Source organism: Heteronotia binoei, chromosome 10 (genome assembly GCF_032191835.1).
Source record: "Heteronotia binoei isolate CCM8104 ecotype False Entrance Well chromosome 10, APGP_CSIRO_Hbin_v1, whole genome shotgun sequence".
NCBI classification, from domain to species: Eukaryota; Metazoa; Chordata; class Lepidosauria; order Squamata; family Gekkonidae; genus Heteronotia; species Heteronotia binoei.
Genome location: NC_083232.1, coordinates 23,856,154 through 23,868,174, shown reverse-complemented (window position 1 = coordinate 23,868,174; position 12,021 = coordinate 23,856,154).

Here is a 12,021-nt window from a genome sequence, read left to right as displayed (position 1 = left end):
TGTATGCAGATGTTTATTCAGGGAAACACTAGATGCTTCATTCTGTTGTCCGTCCCTCTGGGCAGCAAAGATATGCCATAAACGAAAGGCAAGAGATGTTTGCCACACACAGACTATATTCTGTACTGAAAATTTGGTACCTCTACCTTTAAAAAAAGCTCCTCCAGAGCCCCTGAAACCTCCAGATCAATTCCCCATTATACCTTATGAGAATCGATCTCCACATAGGGAATAATGAAGTGCTCAGCAGACGTTTCCCTCCCCCCACACACACACACACCCATTTCTGGTGACTCTGAAGCGAGGGATTGGCCTCTCTACTCATGAGTTGCTGCCAACTTCTTCAAAATAACACAGACACCCCATCCCAAGAGGAAGCCTTTCAATCGGAGACTGAAGCCAGCTGACTGGGGGCCGGAAGGAGTCTGGGAAAGTGGAAGAACCCCCACTGGGACCTGGGGATTGGCAAGCCTAGTTAGCCTATAGGGGGTTTGGGGTGAGGTTATTTGCATGCATATAAGCAGAACCGTCAGCCCCGCAAGACAGTTCTGTTTCTACCTTACTATGCTGATTCACTGAATAAAGAGCTGAATTCACTATCTCCTGAGCATCCTCATGCTTCGAATCCAGTACATTTTATAGCCAATCCTCCAAGAGCTTACAAGGCTCTTCTTACAGGGTCTACTGTAAGCTCCAGGAGGATTGGCTACATCAGGGGTGTGTGCCTAATATGCAAAGGAGTTCCTGCTACAAAAGAAAAAAGCCCTGAACCTTCTTGAAACCTTCATGGCACTGCTATTGATGAATGGTGGCAGGGGTGTTACAGCTGGCTCGTGTGTGAAGGTCACCCTTCCATCATACTTTTATCCAAGAGAAGACTGAAATGACTTCCAAGAAATAAGCATTAAATGATGCGACTTCAGTGATATTTGGAACAGGAAACACCCCTTATGTATAAAACTTTAATAGCAGTGAACTTTGGGGTGACTGTGATATAATCTTTGAACTGCACTGGTGGAATATTTGGGGACATTCCTGTTTCCACTACTTTTGTTCCGTATATATTGAATGTTACCTTTGTTTAAACAAGAGTGATGGTTGTATGAATGAGATCAATTTATGTGAGTTTATAACAGAATCCCCCCCCCTTTTTTACATGGTGGCTTAGCCTTGATTTTCTCCCCACTTGGAGGTTGGCAACCATCCTCACAATGGTATTAATCCAGACAGCACAAGCCCTGGAACTTCTTAGCGCCAGGAGAAGTGAAGAATGTATAGCACTTCTTGCAATGCATTCACCTTTTTCTCTTCCCCCCTCTTCAGCATGGCAGTTGAGGTAGACAGCTTTAAGAAATGGTTACTTTCGAATGCACCTCGTACCGGGCTCCACGAGAGCCTTTCAAATCCCTTCTTTTGGTTGCATATCCTTCAGAGCCCTCTGAAATACCATTTATTGAATCAATTAGCTGTGGTGGAACAACGTAGCCGCTAAATAATTCAAAATGCAAAATGCATGGTGAATAACTCCCCCGCATAAGCCGGCGAGATTGATTTTGCCTTTGATTATCCTTGCTGCACAGCAATGCTTCTGCCAATTAAGGTTAAAAAGCTAATGTTACAGAAACAACAATGACCAAATATCACATTAATCAGGAACCAAAAACCCATTGGAATTCTGCCTGTTCAGACCGATCAAGCCATTTCCGGAATGCCAGCAAGAGAGGCATGCTCTCGAGTACTGATTAACAGACCTTCTGAAATGGTTGTTTTTGATTGTCCTCTTAATGATACGTTATGCATAGGAGATGCCTTGTTGAGAGATGACAGCTGTCAAAATGCACAAGACTTGGATACTCATGCCTGTTGCTCTCACAGGCACAAGCACGCGTGCACATTTGGTAACTTAGTTGGGAACAGAACAATGGGGAGCTGCCAGAGGGTTTGACCTCATACTATCCAGACCCAACCCAACCCAACCCAATTTCCTTTCTTTCTTTCTTTCTTTCTTTCTTTCTTTCTTTCTTTCTTTCTTTCTTTCTTTCTTTCTTTCTTTCTTTCTTTCTTTCTTTCCTTTCTCACATGTTAATCCCCAAGGGATTCAGGGCAATATACATTTGTCTCCTCTGCCCCATTTTTCTTCACAACAACTGTTTTGAGATAGGTTCAGTGGACAGGGAGCAAATGACACAAGATCAACTAGTGAACTTCATGTAAACAGGGAGATTTGAACCTCCCCCCCCCCACCTGCCAAGTCCTAGCCTAACCACTAATTCCAGGAGGGCCCATGTCAATATGGGAAAAAAATCACATGATTTGCTGATAGCATGATCAGGCTAAAAATTATTATTGTGCATTATACATTCCCCCCCCCCCTTCCAGCCATTATCGTTATATACCACCTTTCCACCAAGGAATATAAGGCAAACTGCACAGTTTCCTCCTATTTTACTCTCACAATAACTCTGTGAGCTCCAGCAGGCTGAGAGACAGTGACTGGCCCTACTTCCCCCCTTCCTCACCTGCAAAAAAGTCGCAGAACATATAGCTGTATATCAGCAGCTAGCTAAACCATGTTTATTGGAATGTTTCATTCTGCACATCAAATGGTTTTACCTGTTTGATTTTTCATGGTAAAACTAAGTGCTGTTTTCCTAGAAAAGCCTGATCCCAGATAACTGAAGATTACATGCAGTACATAACAGCACCATAGCCCAGGGTCCCCAACCTTTTTGAGCCTTCAGGAGCTTTGGGAATTCTGACACAGCATGGGGAATGCAGCCACAAAATGGCTGCCACAGAAGGCAGGGCTTGCCACAAAATGGCTGCCACAGCTTACCTTCAGTCACACCATGAAGATCCTTATGAAGTGGTAGCAGTGCACAGCCAATCTGCAGAGCCAATCAGATCAATGGTCAATCAAAAGCCTTCCCAGGCAAAAGCCTTGTCTGGATCCATCTGTTTTTTAAAAAAAAACTCTTGGTAGGTGCCCAGAAAGGTGTTGGCAGGCACCATGGTGCCCAGAAGCACCATGTACACAGATTCTGCTCTTAACCCCTGCATGAAATAGACTCCCTGGAATATATATATTTTAAACTGCCTATATCATAGGTTGATTCATATGGAAACTATCACTCTGCTGCTAGAAAGGTTTCCTGGCAGATCAAATAAAATTAAACTCAACTACCTCCTGTCCGATAGGAGTCATGAGACGAAGACAGGTGCCTAGATTACGTGCACAGGTCCTCAAGGAACATAATAAGTGAGACAAATAGACTAAGCTTTAATATTTTCTCTAAATTTTAGATGAGTTTTTGGCTGTTTTACTCTGTTCCGTTGTTACTCAAATCACAGATACCCAACGTCTTTGTCGGTTTTATTTTTCATTCTGTACCCAATTGCTTTATGCAGATCGATTGGGAGCTGGTGGTTGACTGTAACAATAAACTTGAACCTCCATGTTGGTGATCCTTGATGTAGCCCATTATAGGACAAGAGTAACTGAATCCAGTTAAGGGTAAGAGCAACATTTCCTTGGTTGCCCTTAATCTCCATAGACAACCATAGGTTAAGGTAGTCCCCTGTGCAAGCACCAGTTGTTTTCGACTCTGGGGTGATGTTGCTTTCACAATGTTTTTACAGCAGACTTTTTATAGGGTGGTTTGCCATTGTCATCTACACTTTCCCCCCAGCAAGCTGGGTACTCATTTTACTGACCTCGGAAGGATGGAAGGCTGAGTCAACCTGAGCCAGCTACCTGAACCAGCTTTCGCTGGGATCGAACTCAGGTTGTGAGCAGAGGGCTCCGACTGCAGTACTGCAGCTTTACCACTCTGCACCACGGGGCTCTTGACAACCATACCTGCCCACTTTCAGAAAAGCAGTTCAAAAAAATCATTCCCAAAAGGGTATTTAAACTTTTCAAGGAAAGAGGCTGTCTCGTCCCCTCACCCCACCTGCCGTCCTTTGGACTGAGTCCTATTTCTACTCCAGCAGAGTTCGAGACCTTCACGTTGATGTAATTTAGCTCAAACGCTTCACTTTGTTGCAGGGAAATTAATATATAAGGCCACATGTTGGAAGTTTTCCTGTCTCCTGTTTTTCAATTTATAGAACAGGGAGATGGGGGGGGGGGGGGATTAGTGTGTTTTCCAGTTTAGCAGACGAACTGTGCTGGAGGCGGGTAACTCTGAACAATAGTAGAAGCAATTAAGGCCTGCCAGTAACCCCTCAACCACTGCCACACCTGCTTTCCATCTATCCTTATTAACAAGTCTAATGCACAAGATTAAAAACCAGGGATGCTCGGAATCCAAATTCCCATTACCAGCTGGTACACACAGATGTCAAATTAGGGATTTCAGGTGGGTTACCTGAACCGGAAACAGCTTGCAAATAAACTCCTCCGAGGTCAGGCGGAGCCGATCCTGCATTCAATCCCATGAGAACCCATCCCGGCCAGGTGTGAGCAGAGCGCTCGCTTACCAGCGTGCCATGCCAAGGCTGCCAGAGAAAAGGCATCATGGATAAATGGAAGGAAAAGGCTGGCACAATGTAGCATGTGCTTGCGATGCGCATAACCTCCCCCCCTCCCCAATTCTAAGCAAGGCAATTATTCTACCATCATCCATGCCACGTCCCGTACCGTCAATGCAAACAGGTGTCAAATTTGAAATTTGATAGCTCCAGCAATGACATGCATTGTCTTCACAGCTGTGGGAACTGGCATCCATTGTTGTCCTAAGAAACTCTGGCAAATAGGGGAGGCAAGAACCATTTGCATTATTTTGTAATTGCTAGGAAATGAATATGTGGAATTGCAATTGCTGGCGGTCATAGCTGAGGACAAAAATTGTCCCTGGTTTTGTACTGGCACAGAAAGAGAGAAAGACAGCTTTCCTTTTATCTTGTACTTTCCCACTTTCTACTTAGAGGCCAAGCAGTCTTGATGCCACAGTAGACATCACCCTAGTACCTCTTGCCATTTTTAAAGGTCTAGACGCAGGCAGGCGACCAACTGAGATCTGGACTCCTGGCCTGACGGATGGGAATTTCAATATTTCTATGCACTGTTTTCCTGAAATTAATTGTCCCTCAGGAGCTGCTATTTGCTTTGTGAGGGGAGAAAGCAAAAGTTTTGGCAGTATGCTTTCCCCCTCATGGAGTATTCAGGCTGGAGGTAGGTTTACACTGGAGAAAGAGGTTAGAGGAAGACAGTTAAATCTACCCTTCCATGAGGCTGTAACCCATCCCCGAGTTTTCCTCATGAGGGAAGGCAGCATGGTATAACGCGATCTCATCAGAGCTCAGAAGCTAAGCAGGGTCCATAACTGGAAGGGAGACCACCAAGGATGGCTCTGCAGAGGAAAACAAAGAGAAGGGTTTTATGCCCCACTTTTCTCTACCTGGAGTTTTGAGACATCTTACACTTTCCCTTCCTCTCCCCACACCTTGTGAGGTAGACATCTTACAATCACTTTCCCTTCCTCTCCCCACACCTTGTGAGGTAAACATCTTACAATCACTTTCCCTTCCTCTCCCCACACCTTGTGAGGTAAACATCTTACAATCACCTTCCCTTCCTCTCCCCACACCTTGTGAGGTAGACATCTTACAATCACTTTCCCTTCCTCTCCCCACACCTTGTGAGGTAGACATCTTACAATCACTTTCCCTTCCTCTCCTCACACCTTGCGAGATAAACATCTTACAATCACTTTCCCTTCCTCTCCCTACACCTTGTGAGGTAGGTGTGCCTGAGAGAGCTATGGGAGAACTGTGGCTGACCCAAGGTCACCCCCATAGTCTCTGCATAGGGGAGAGGGGAATTAAATTCCATTTTCCAGATTACAGCCTGCCACTCTTAACCACTACAGCATGCTGGTAGACAATGACAAACCAACTCTGTCTTGCAGAAGTTATGAATATTAAAAAAAAAAAAAAACACACACAAGAGAGCCATGAATTCCCCTGTCGTCACATTTAGTTGGGCCTAGTTTCAACAGAGTTTCAGACGGTTCTACTCCCTGTATTACTTTTCCTCAACCCCAGTCATAAAATATGCAAATGAAAGCAGCAAGGAAATGGCTGTGGGGACTGAGATACAATGTCTTTGTAACCAGAAATGGGTGAGATGGAAGCTGAACTTGAGACTAAAACGAACAGTCTCTCAGAAGCATCTTTCACTAATAGGGTGACCAACCTTCAGATGTGATCAGAAGATCTCCCAGTATTACAATTGTCCTCCATGCTCTGCCACCAGGCTGCTGTCATCCTCAAGGCTGTGTCTCTGCTCTGTCCCTTCTCCCCCAGAGGTGGGGTGCTCCACGCTGTGACAAAGCAACACAGAATAAGGCTAATGTTGCATTATGGTGCAGAGTGGTAAAGTGCAGTACTGCAGTTGGAGCCCTCTGCTCACGACCTGAGTTCGATCCCAGCAGAAGCTGGTTCAGGTAGTTGGCTCAGGTTGACTCAGTCTTCCATCCTTCCAAGGTCGGTAAAATGAGTACCCAGCTTGCTAGGGGGAAAGTATAAAAGACTGGGAAAGGCAATGGCAAACCACCCCATAAAAAGTCTGCCATGAAAACGTTGTGATGCAACATCACTCCAGAGTCGAAAACGACTGGTGCTTGCACAGGGGAATACCTTTACCTTTTTAATGTTGCATACCTTTGATAGTGAAAAATCAGCATGAGGAAATTTTAAAAGACATGACATCAAAGGCTTGATTTTCTCAGGGGAGACGCAAAAAAGGGGGGATGTCTGAGTCAAAACAGTGGCGCTGTGAAAGACAGCAGCGTCTCCCAGAACAAAGCAGGCACCGTGCTTGCTGCACCGGTATCGGGGAGGGGGGTCCTGTTGAATTTTAAAACAGTAGATTGGATCCTGCCAGCTGATCTGCTGTTTAGGATTGCCACCTTCCAGGGGGAGTCTAGAGATCTCGCAGAATTAGAACTGATCTCTCTAGATGGTGGGAATTTGCTCACCTGAATAAAATACAAACTTTTGAGGATGGACTTTGTGGCATTCTACCCTGCAGAGACCCCTCCCCTCCCCAAACCCCACCGTCCCCAGGCTCCACCCTCAAACATCTTCAAGTGTTTCCCAACCAGGAGTTGGCAACACTACTGGTGCTGCTGGAAGATGGAGAAGCAGTGGTTTTACCTGATTCCCTTTCCCACTGCGGTCCTGTCTCATGTTGCTTCTTTGTCCACATGGATTCTAAGGTCCTCGGCATAGCCTTTTACAGAGACAAAGGGGATCTCTCCTTCTTGCCCCACCAATATTCAGCTTGATTTGGGTGTACTCATCACATGTAGAAATGCATTGCTTACTTTTCCAGTTTGGTGTAGTGGTTAAGTGCATGGACTTATCTGGGAGAATCGGGTTTGTTTCTCCGCTCGTCCACTTGCAGCCACTGGAATGGCCCTGGATCAGCCATAGCTCCCATAGGAATTGTCTTTGAAAGGGCAGCCCCATCTACCTCACAGGGTGTCTGTTATGGGGGGGAGGTAAAGCAGATTGTGACTGCTCTGAGACTCTGAGATTTAGAGTATAGCGCCGAATATAAATCCAATTTCTTCTTCTTCTTCTTCTTCCTTCCCTTAGTTTTCTCACCAGTGCTATCACCCACTTTACTAATGGGGCCATGATAGCTTAATCAGGACTTCAGTTAGACCGCATTTCCCATCCTTTCTTTGCTAACCCATTGAAATGGGCAGTAAATTTCTCCTGACTTGTTGTGAAATTAACCATTAAAAAGCATTTCAGATGCAGCTATAATTAAAAAAGAGAAAGTGTTTTAAAAGGGAAATCTGTAAATCAACCTTCTTGTACAACTTTATGTTAAAATACAAATTCTAATAACCGATGGGTTTCTCCGGTGCTTTTAACAATCAGTAATTCCACAAAATATTTATATTTAAAGAATAAATACACCATTCCATGTCCATAAATATTGTGTTTAGATTGATTTATTTTAGTATTTATGCGCGGTAAATTCTTCAAGCTTCCGGGCTTTTAATTAATCTGGATTTGGGGCATAAATTCTTTATGCCTTGATTAATATCAAGCAGGTTTTATTTAATTAAAGAGACAGACTGGTGAGAGACATTTTAATCAAAAATTTCATATGCATACAGTACATCTGTATTTTTTTAATGCAGGCTCAGTGCACATTAAAAAAAGATTTATTCTTTCTCAGCTGTTTTCCGATTTGAATGATGGCATCTCAGTAATCTACATGAGGAGTTTACCTTCATGCTCTCATTTTATGAGGTGCCCCCTCCCCATGCCAAACTGTAAAGCAAAGAATCTATATTTTGTGACGATGACAAAACGAACATCAAATCTGTTTGCTGGTATTCATCCAGGCAGGGTGGTTTTATGGGGAACTGTTTGTAGTGATAACGAGAGCCAGGTACAAAGCAGGCAAATCTAGTTATGGAATCTTGGGTCTTGATGAAGCTATGGATAAGTAGAAATGCATAGAACCAAACTGTTTGAAGTCATATGTGTATGGATAGCAGGGGTGGCCAAAATGCAGCTTGGGAGCCACATGTGGCTCTTTCACACATATTGTGTGGCTCTTGAAACCCACACTGCCCTGTTGGCCAGAAGGCATTTCTCTCTTTAAATCACTTTGCCAAGTCAAGCCAAACCAGCCTGTGGCTTGGAGAATGCATTTAAAGTTAAAGTTGCTTTCTTTCCACTTCTCCCAGCCCCCTCCCCATCTATTTGCCTGCCTGCCTGCCTTCCTTCCTTCTATCCTTCCTTTCTTCCTCCCCACCTTCTCTCAAACATCTGATATTCATGCCTTGCAGCTCTCAGACATCTGCCGTTTGTTCTATGTGGCTCTCACATTAAGCAAGTTTGGCCACCCCTGATGTATAGCAAAGTACAAGTCCAGAATCACCTTAGAGACCAACAAGGTTTTCAGGTTATAAGCTTCTGAGAGTCAAGGTTCTCTTCGTCAGATGCCAGAGGAAGGGAATTTTGTCTCTCAAAAGCTCATATCCCCCCCCCCCAAAAAAAATATTTTTGTTGATTTTTAAGGTGCTATTGGACTCATCTCTAGCTGTTCTACTGCAGTCCGACACAGCTACCCTCTGAAACTATCAATAAGGATGTATGTGTGTATGGATTGAAAGAGAGGGAGCGGGAGAGAGATGGCTGCTGCCTCTACTGTACCAGCAGGTGCTCCCTAGACTTTGGCTGAGCCTCTATGATGTCACAGAATGTTCTACTGCCCAAAGTGAAGCTGTTGTCATTGCAACATGGACTAATACTTCAGAATCTTTGAAGGAAATGGAAAGTCAGTTTGGGAGAAAAGCTTTGCACAAAGCCAAAGGATGAGAGTCGTTGTGTATGTGTCATAGAAAGGAAGGAAATGGCAGAGGTGAATTACTGAGAGGATAGGGTAGGGGGCTCCCAATATGGTGCCTGCTGACACCTTTCCTGGTACCTGCCAGCTGTTTTGTAGAAATTAGGCAAGGCCAAGCGGGATTTTTGCCAGGCAATTGGAGATTTTTTAAAAACACCGCTTTGGCAGCAGTTGACACCACAGCACAGGGATATTCACTGTGTTACAGCAGCCCTTTTGTGGCAACACACACTACCCTGTGACTGAAGGAGATGACAGGAACAAAAAGTTTGGGGACTCTTGGGATAGGGAGCTTTAACCAAAGGAGAAAACGGTGATGTTATGTATGTGGACTCAAGTGAAGACTCTGGGTGTGCCTGCTGGGCTCATTGGAGCCATACAGGCTGAGCTTGGGGACTTGGGAACAAAGGGCTGCAGGATTCAAATCTCTGCAGCCCTAGACCAATCACAAGCCCCCACCAGTTTGAATGACCCAATGATGTGCTAGCGCGGGAATCCAGAGATGTATATAAGTTGGGCCGGTAGGCCCCATCCCCATTCTTGTAATGTAGCCCTATCCTATATCATGTCTATTAAAGAGCTTGTTATCACTCAACTGGTTACTCCTTCATGCATTGAACCCACTATATTATAGGTACCCTAGCAGAAGGTAAGGGAACAAGGGCTGAAAACTGATGCAAAAGAGGAGGTGTGTTTTTTGTAAAGTACTGGGGGTGAACCTGGAAGCATGAGTTTTACCCCAATGCATTTGATGCAGCTCTGGTAGAAGTGGCATGATTGCAGTGGTTTTGCTTTTGTCCAGCCTGGTTCATATATTGTTCTTTTCCTACAGATTCAGATTTCTGGAGACAAGGAATGAATTGTAGTTTTACTGCACACAGTTCTCTTGGGGCCTCTTCTGGTTCCACTTCTAAGCATGACTGTTGTAAACATAGTTATTGATGACTATAATAAAATCCTCAGGCAAAAAGTGCTCCCTGTTGCCTATGGAGAGTCCTCTCTAGAGAAGATGAGAGTCCAGAAGAACTGGGCAGCAAGCGGGGGAAACACTCAGGGAGGCACTCTGACAATGGCTTTCATAACAACGAATGAGCATGAATTAAATGCAAAGTAAACACAGGATTAATTTATAATAATGTGTCAAGCACTGTGACACTGCCAAACATAGTTCATTGGGGGCTCTGAAAAATTATGAAAGGAACTATCAAGAGAAGGCTTAATAATGACATTTTCTATTTGCTCATTTTTAGTGGTAGACATTGTAGGGAATTTCTTGGTAATCTGGGCAGAATCCCTCAGCAAGACACATGCACGTGACTTTATTTGCCCATGTAGTGCTATGTGTATAAATCCCATTCAGCTTTTATTTTGTCATTCATTGTCAAATTCGCAGTAGCGGTGGGCAAATTCCCTTTGTGATTTTCAAAACTGGTTCAATATTTACAAGGCTTCTCAGCAAAAAGTTGAGGAAATTATCTCTGTCTCTCAATAGTGCCTCACAAACCACCAAGATTTGGGGGTACAAGTTTTTGAGAGTCAAAGCTCCCTTCGTCAGAGCTTTATCAAAGCTTACACACACCCCATTTCATCCTGACAGGGCTTTTTTGTAGCAGGAACTCATTTGCATATTTGGTCACCCTGATGTAGCCAATCCTCCAAGAGCTTACAGGGCTGTTCTTACAGGGCCTACTGTCAGCTCCAGGAGGAATGGCTACAAAGCAGTTCCTGCTACAAAAAAAAGCCCTGCATGTTGGTATCTAAAGTGCTACTGGACTTGAAACTAGCTGTTCTACTGCAGGCCAACAAGGCCACCCTCTGAGACTATTTGTTTCTCCGAGTTCTGTCTCAGATTGATGTATGCGTGGTGATGATTCCATGCACATGCATGATCACGTTGCTCCATGGGTTTGGTTTGACAAGTCTGGTTTGACAAGTCCTGTGATTCCACCACGTAACAAATACCAAACATGGTGGAAGCACCTGGGAATTCAACCATTGTTCCAGTCCTAAAATTCAACCATCACTTCCATCCTAGACCCCTGCCAGTCCGGCTTTCGCCCGGGCCATAGGACAGAGACAGTGCTGGTCGCCTTGGTAGTTGACCTCCAGCGGCATCTGGATCGAGGTGGAGTGGCAGTGCTGATGTTGTTAGATCTGTCGGCTGCGTTTGATACAGTCGACCATCAGTTACTGACCTGCCGCTTCGCTGACATAGGAGTTAAGGGGTCAGCCCTACAGTGGCTTTCCTCCTTCCTTAAGGGACGGGGACAAAGGGTGGCAATTGGGGGTGAGCTGTCCCAGCAGCGCACACCGGATTGTGGGGTGCCGCACGGAGCAGTTCTCTCCCCGATGTTATTTAACATCTACATGCGCCCACTTGCCCAGATTGCCCGGAGGTATAGGCTTGGGTGCCATCAATATGCAGATGACACCCAGCTCTATCTGCTAATGGATGGCCAGCCTGACTGCATCCCAGGGAATCTCGATCTGGCATTGCAGGCTGTGGCAGGTTGCCTTAGGCTGAGTGGGTTGAAGCTGAACCCGACAAAGACAGAGATCTTTTGCATGGGTCGCGGCACTCTGGGAGGAGAAATTCCTCTCCCAGTCTTTGACGGTGTGCCGCTGAAAGCGGCGCACCGAGT